At 45.5% G+C, this 7,500-nt stretch overlaps 1 protein-coding gene across 1 annotated transcript in view; it reads right to left on the bottom strand.

Annotated features, from left to right (window-relative positions):
* Positions 1-5,420, bottom strand: part of erfl1 (Ets2 repressor factor like 1) — a 51,478-nt gene extending 46,058 nt beyond the window's left edge. Inside the window, exon 1 of the mRNA XM_030369452.1 lies at positions 4,941-5,420. The gene's annotated coding sequence lies outside the window, so the exon portion shown is untranslated. The remainder of the gene's footprint in view (positions 1-4,940) is intronic.
* Between the last annotated feature and the right edge of the window lie 2,080 nt (positions 5,421-7,500).

Raw genomic sequence — 7,500 nt, 5'->3', positions numbered from 1 at the left:
AGAAAGAGCTCCACTACCTAGTCTTAATCTGAGCTGTTCTGATCAATAGCCCATTTCCCATTGTTGCCAGAGCAGTTCGATCGCTACACCACAGAATTAACACACCCACTTTAATCTAGGGGGAGAGGAGAGAGAAAGGCTTGGGGCTGGGGGGGGGGGGGGGGGGGGGGGGGGGGGTGGGGGTGCGATGGGAAGGAGGGGGTTAAGGGGGTGCAAGGGGAGCAGCTGTGGAGGCATTCTCAAATGAAATCAAATCTAATTGTTATCACTGTAGCCAGTGCACTTATTACTACCACTGGTACAATTATCCCCGTGCTATACGGTCCCCCTTTTGTTCCTCTCTGTGCCCCCGCAACACTGCGTCTGGGGTTGTAAACTGCCCTTAAAAAAATCTGAATTAGTGTTTATTTGTTTCATATCGCTGGCTCTTAGATTGGATTCAGGGTGGAGGGGGAGATGGGTGGAGGGGGGCTGTGGAGGGCTTGTCTCATCCGTGTAACAAGGTATAAGGGTCTGTAGTAGGATGTACTAGTAGGATACACTGTGTCCTTGGCGGTCTCTCAGTTCACCTGGTCAATCTTAGAAAGCAAATGAGTGTAATTTGAGATAAGGAAATTATTCCTGAAAAGCATCATGTAGGTTTAGAATATTCATGCTGAATATTTTAAATCTTGAAATCTTTTTTTAAAAAAGTAATATTTATGGTGAGGCCAGAAAACGCTGAGTAAAGCTTTGATTATGAATGGGTGTTATAAAGATAAGCATTGGACAAGCATACGTCACTGAAATAATCAAATACATAAACTCAACCTGAAGATAAACAAAATGTGCTTCAGGGCATAGTTTTGTGGTCTACAGCAGCTGTCCCACTGAAGTATAATTAAACACATAGTAATAACATTAAATAACGATAACTAAACACAGCTGTGGCTGCTTGAACCTGTCAAGCAAATCTTGACATACAAGTTGTTAGCTATAACAAACTGTGTGCATGGTCTATTTCAACGCGAGAGTTAGCCTACTGGGAATGCTGGGAAGGTAAAGTGAGAAATGTTTTGCAATTCTAACATTGCATCGCTCTGCTTGTAAACAGCTGAGGGCACTAAGGCAAGAGAATCCTGCAAAAGGCTCTTGTACTTTTGAAGCAATTATGAAAATATAACATATTGTCTTGTTGGTATTAATTTGAAAACTACCAGACTGCCTGTAACACATTGAAGAGTGCCATCAAGATATCCTACATGGATGAGGGACATTCAGACTAAATGTTCTTTCATCCCTTTAAGCTGATGCAGATTTTATATTTTTGAGGTTTCATAGCAAAATTATAGTCAATATGGATTTAGGTTTAGTCAAGTCAGCAAATCTACTGCCTTGGCGTTATTAACATATCTGATAATTAGAAATGCATATTTTTGTGTCTGAAAGGACTAAACAAACGTACTTTCCTCCTTCCCAGTAAAGCTTTCCGAGCCCATCTTCCACTTCATTACTAGGATGAACACGTGTGTGATCTCCAGTCGACGCCGGCGTCTCGGTGCTGAATATCATTGTCTACAGCTGTGGGGATAGCCGGAAGGATATCGGCTTACTGCCTCTTTCCAAGGCGTCCTGAGGGGTCCATTTGACAGAGCAGCTCTTTCCCCGGGAGCCCGGAGGCCCCAAGCCCCCCCCCCCCCCCAACCCAAACAAACTTTCCCTTTCAACCATTCTACTTTGCTCTCTCCTCCTTTTGAAGTCATCTCATAACAGAGTAATTTTCTCGTTAGCGGTGGGCTTTAATTGTGGGTAATTAAGCGTGGGCTGGGGGTAGAGCAAACGCTGTTCACGGGACTAGTTGGAAATTAGCCCCAGTTCAGCTGTGAAATATGGGGTTAAGTGGGAGAGAAGCGGGAGAGTGGGGGAATGTTGGGGTGGAGGCTGGGGGTTCAGTGACTCCAAAACAGAGGACAGGCTTGACGAGAATCAGCGTCTGATTTAGGGGGTGTATGAAATTATGGGATGGTAAAGCAGGGGAAAACAGATGAGGTAAAGTAGATAATTAAGTAAGAGACACAGTTCAAACTGAACTTGATCGGGCCTGAAGGGAGTATGATGAGTAAATTAAGGAAGTAAGTGGAGGGCGGGGTAGAGAGAATTGTTATTGTTTCACAGAATGTTCTGGGGGCAAATATTAATAACACAAAGGTAATGAAAAGGGCAAAACTCAGAGTGAAAAATAACTGAAGTCCGGAAACAGAGTTTAAGATAAGTGTATTAATTCTAACCAAACTAATGCTCGATGCAATCGCAGGGACCGATCTGAATATTTAAACCTTCATTAAGGAAAATTGATCACATAGTATAAATTGGGTGTCAGCTATTTGCTTTGAGTGTCTAGTCAATCATATCACAAATGTACCACTGAATTAACCATGATGCTTTGCAACAACCGACAGGCCCGACAAAACGGCAACACCAGCATCCTCGAAGATGAAGAGTGACAAAATTATAACAACGATTGCCAATTGACCTCAATGTTGAAATAGATACTCTTTAGCGTGCTATACTGACTATATAATGATCAAGGAATCTGGGAAAAGTCACTTCCTTGGTACAACAGAGTGGGCATTACGGCCGCCGTAGTCTGGCCCCGCCGGCCCTCCCTGGGGACGGCCATTTTACAAACTGTCCCTGATAATTCTGCGTTAGCCGCCTCAAACGGTGTCATAAATGTCGGCCGAGCAGTAATAAAAACAAGGAGCAATGATTCGAGCCATTGACTGTACATACGACATCTCGGTCTCAGGCCATGGGGGACTCACTCCAGCCAGGCCTTTATGGGCATTTTATCCCCCCCGCTGCCCGGCAATCCCCTGCTGACATTAATGAACCCCTTAAAGCCCCTATAAATATTGGCGCCGCTGCTTAGCGAGCGTTTGAATACCTCTGAGATGGCGTCGCCGTCCTAACAAGCCAATGTGGGCGGTGGTGGTAATGCTTAATCGATGGAGGAGACTCGGTCTGAAACGGACACTGGTCCGAGAGCGCTCAGGTTAGAGAAGACGTTCCCGCCTGAGACCGAGTCAGAACGGCTCGCAGGGAACTGTATAAAATGTGGACATCAGAATGAAAGTGTCCTGACAGTGTCTTAGCTGGGGATCTTCTCTGCGCTCTCCTAGCCCGCTGTCCTGCAATAGGAATCACTGCTATTCTGTCTGGACCTTATCCTCTCAGAACAGGAGACCACAGAATTGCGTGGAAGTCCTTCTACTGACCCGGGGAAGAGACCCTTGTCCTGGAACATCCTGAGTAAAGGTAGGGTGACCACTGAAAGCCAAGGTATCAGACCTTTGTGACCTGGAGAAAAATGAATCGTTAAAACCCTCAACAGTTCAAGAGCTACTCCATTATTCCAGCTGCCCTCCAAGCAGCCACAGGTGTAGGTAAACATAGCGCTCAATTGATTGTTGACTTCAATAAATAAATATAAATAAAAGTCCATTATGTGGATATAGCCTTATAAAATGTCAAAGGTCATGTAACAAATGGCGAAACCATTTTCACGAAATGTCATGTTTTCCGTTTAAAGACGTAATAGAGTTTGAAATGAAATGTACACTATATGCAATGAGAGAACATCCATACTATCGTTGCATTACGTGTGTGTGTGTGTGTGTGTGTGTGTGTGTGTGTGTGTGTGTGTGTGTGTGTGTGTGTGTGTGTGTGTGTGTGTGTGTGTGTGTGTGTGTGTGTGTGTGTGTGTACGCGGTTCTGCATGCATCTGTATGTATCTGTGTGTGTGTGTGTGTGTGTGTGTGTGTGTGTGTGTGTGTGTGCGTGCGTGTGTGTGTGTGTGTGTGTCTGTATGTGTGTGTGTGTGTGTGTGTGTGTGTGTGTGTGTGTGTGTGTGTGTGTGTGTGTGTGTGTGTGTGTGTGTGTGTGTGTGTGTGTGTGTGTGTGTGTGTGTGTGTGTGTGAGAGAGGGAGAGAGAGAGTGAGAGAGTTTGCTTAATACACTGGTGCACATTGACTTTTGGTAATTAGCAAGATAAACTTAAGATACTGTGTGTGTAAAACCCAAACATTCAAGATTTCCAAATCATTCCACCATTAGACGTAACATGGCATATACGGTACGAGTCTGCTATGTTTGTTTGTGCAAACAAAATGGATGGCTACGCAGTCTGTAGACACAAGAGGACATGGTGTGGTTCCTCAAAGCTCCGGTCTACCTTACATTATGAAATCCCCTTTCTACCCGGCTTCAGGAAACATTGACGACGTCCACCTGGATGTCACTGATGTCAATGGATGTGTCACTCAGACAAAATGCACAATAAACAGATTATCTAGTTTATTGAAAACCCCAAAAACCAATTATACAAACTGTCTTGAAGAATAATAGTTATTATTGGCAGGTTATCAGTATTGTTCTTGTTAATATCAGGCTACTGCGTATACTTTATATTTGTTGGCCTACTTGTAACTGAACCATCAAACCATGAAGGTATATGGATGGTTTGACACTGCTCTCGTTATATTCCTATATAATTCCTTGTACATGATTTCACCTTCTGGTTCTAATTAGACATGCATGCAAAACGCTTTCTCCACAATTGTTGTTGTTGTTGTTGAAGATGAAACTTAGCTTTTCAGTTTTTTGTGACCACTCACTTCAACTGGCTTGTGACGCCCTTTAATATAGCAACTATTTTACCACCACGATAATGTAATGCTGTCTATCTATAAGTTCTGCACTATCAATACCATTTCAAAGCAGCATATATGAACGTGAACATTCACATATTAGTTTATCAATTAATTGAAATACAACTGCAGCTACACATTCCCATGTCCGCACACCACACCGTTTCATTAGACTCTGGTTTGAACAGTTTTCCCCACACATCCCTTGTTGCTTAACAAGGACAGATGAGATGTAAAGAGTGGGACGCTTACCTTCGCCTCCATCGACCGGCCAGATACGTCCCAACTGAGCTTCCGGAGTCCTGACGTCGTGCGTAACGGACCGACCGTTTTGGACAATTTACAGCACGAGCTCTTTCATTTGACAACACGACTTTCAACAGATTAGCCTACACTGCTGCTATTTAAAAGCTGTTTCAAAGAAGAAAGAAAATTAAAAAAGGGGATGAAACCGATGGAGCGTGCAGAAATAATGCGAGGGAAAAAGTTGTCCTGCATGGAGCAACACAAAAGTTCACCAAAGAGGATCATAAGCCGTCCGCGGGAATGAAAAGAAAAGTCGCCAATGTTCCGGAACACGAAACTTAAAGTTAGTGTAAAATTAAAGGAGTCACCTCTCTCTCCTGCCAGTGAGGAAAGTGAGCAGGTGTACGGGCTACCGCGTGCGAGAGGAATTGATCAGGGAAGAAAGGTCCGCGCGCGGAGGCGCGAGACAAGAGGAGAAAGGGGGAAGGCGGGAAGAAAGAAGCTCGTGCGCATCAGCTCCACCTCAGCCGCCTTTAAGTTTCTATCAGCCGCACCGCCACGCAGCCCCGTGTTCCCGTGGCCGTGAAACGGAAAATTGACCCGGTGACTGCGACGGGAGATTCGGAAAATATATGTAGACAGTGTCCAGATAGCGGATCGATCGGGTTATAATTTTTGTCCAAAGTCTGAGAAAATAAAAGTTCATCGAGGAATGAAATTTAAAAACAGATGGCGAATCGCGTGGACCCTAAATAAGATTCGATCTGTGGGAATGGAGTGTAGATAATATTTGGTTGGACGTTTGATGAAAATGACGGATTGTTCATTTCGGACAGATGGGGGGCTGGGGGAGGAGGGGTGGGTGTTTGTGGGGTTGAGGGTTGTTGACGGCACTGGGAGTTGTTGTGTGTGTGTGTGTGTGTGTGGGGGGGGGGGGGGGGGGGGGGGGTGCAGAGGGTTAACATTATGTGTCACAGGAACAAAAAAAAAAGAGTTGGGAGATGAGAGACGCTGTGATTGCAGATTTCATCCCTATATCTCACTCTCATCCCTTCTTCATTTACCCCCAAAGCGAGGTAAATCCCTCTTTCCTCCAACTCTCCCCCAATGTACAACAAAGAAAGGGAGGGAGGGAAGGAGAGAAAACAAGAATACCAAATAAATGAGAAATTTTCGTACAGGCCCCGCTTCCGCGCGTTCCATGCTAGCAATAACAATTAAATATCGACCGCCTTCCCGGCCGGAGAAAACCTGAGATACCCAGAGACTGCCAAGTACCAGAGACCCCCGCACGCCCCCCTCCCATCTCTTTCTCCATCTCCCACATATGCACTCACTCACGCACTCTCCTCCCTTTCTCGTCGTCCCCACCCTATATACCTCTTTTCCTTCTAATCCAAGTCCATCAGGCCAATCTCTTCTAATTTGGTGTATCTCATTTCTCTTCATTCCACCCCACAACCTATCCCAGCTCCTCTTTTATCATTGCTGATTTGAGGTGGCCCCCCTCGACACGCTCCGATTTTCTTCCAATACGAGAAGACTTCCCTACTCCATGCATGTTAGTTTATCAAAATCAATTATTGGATTAAGATTGACATTTACTTTAGTGGGTGTTGTACCGGGGCCTATACGTTATAGACTGTCTACCAATGAGTATCACTGCAGACACTTGACTCAAATGAATAGGCCCATGGACCCACGCACGGGGTTGACTGTTTGTCATTGCCAGGAGGCCAAGAAACTCTTCTTCTGCAAAACTATGCAGCATGCACAATTTGGGTAGAATTGTCTTTTCTGGAATAGACCCCTGCACTTTATGACATGTGTAAATCCCGCGTGACCCGTGTAACAGAGAATCACCTAAACGTGGGCTTAAGAAAGACCAAGGACCTCGAGACAAACAAGGCTCCATTCCCCTTCCAGCAACCTCCTCCAGTTGATTGACGTGCCGCTGGATTTGTGCAACTCGTGACAAGAATGCCAGAGAGGGGGCATTATGTTGGACTTAAGTCCCGATCACGCAATGCCAACTTTCAAAACGAATTGCACAACAATCAAAAGTTTCTCCATCATTGTCGCTGTGTCTTCTCTCGCGCCTCTTTATATTTTTTTCCGCCTCAGAACTTCTCTCTTGCTCGCACCCAAGCCATTCGATTTCTATTTATTTTCTCTCTCCCCCCCCTCCCCCGCCTCTCCACCACCATCACCATCACCACCACCACCACCAATACCCCACATTCCTGTTCCAGGAGCTCTCCCCCCCTCCATTCATCCGATCTTTTGCCGTTTTCACACCTCCACGCATCTTTTTGGCCACCATTAAAAAACCCTCATTCCCGTGGCTCCTTTCCACTAGTTCTCTCCCTACTAGTACTTCCCCTCTCAACCCCCTTGCGCTCCGTTATCTCCCCGGCAGCCTTTAATTAGTCCATGCGTCCATTATCTCCGCCCCGATACGTGCGACATGTACATCTCCCCTGTATACCTCCTCCCATCGCATACGGCCTCTGCCTGTGTCAGTGAACACGCACACACATACACACGCACACACACACACACACAC

Source organism: Gadus morhua, chromosome 11, assembly GCF_902167405.1.
Source record: "Gadus morhua chromosome 11, gadMor3.0, whole genome shotgun sequence".
NCBI classification, from domain to species: Eukaryota; Metazoa; Chordata; class Actinopteri; order Gadiformes; family Gadidae; genus Gadus; species Gadus morhua.
Note: the sequence above shows the minus strand (reverse complement) of the source record. Positions and strands in the feature narration are given on the sequence as shown.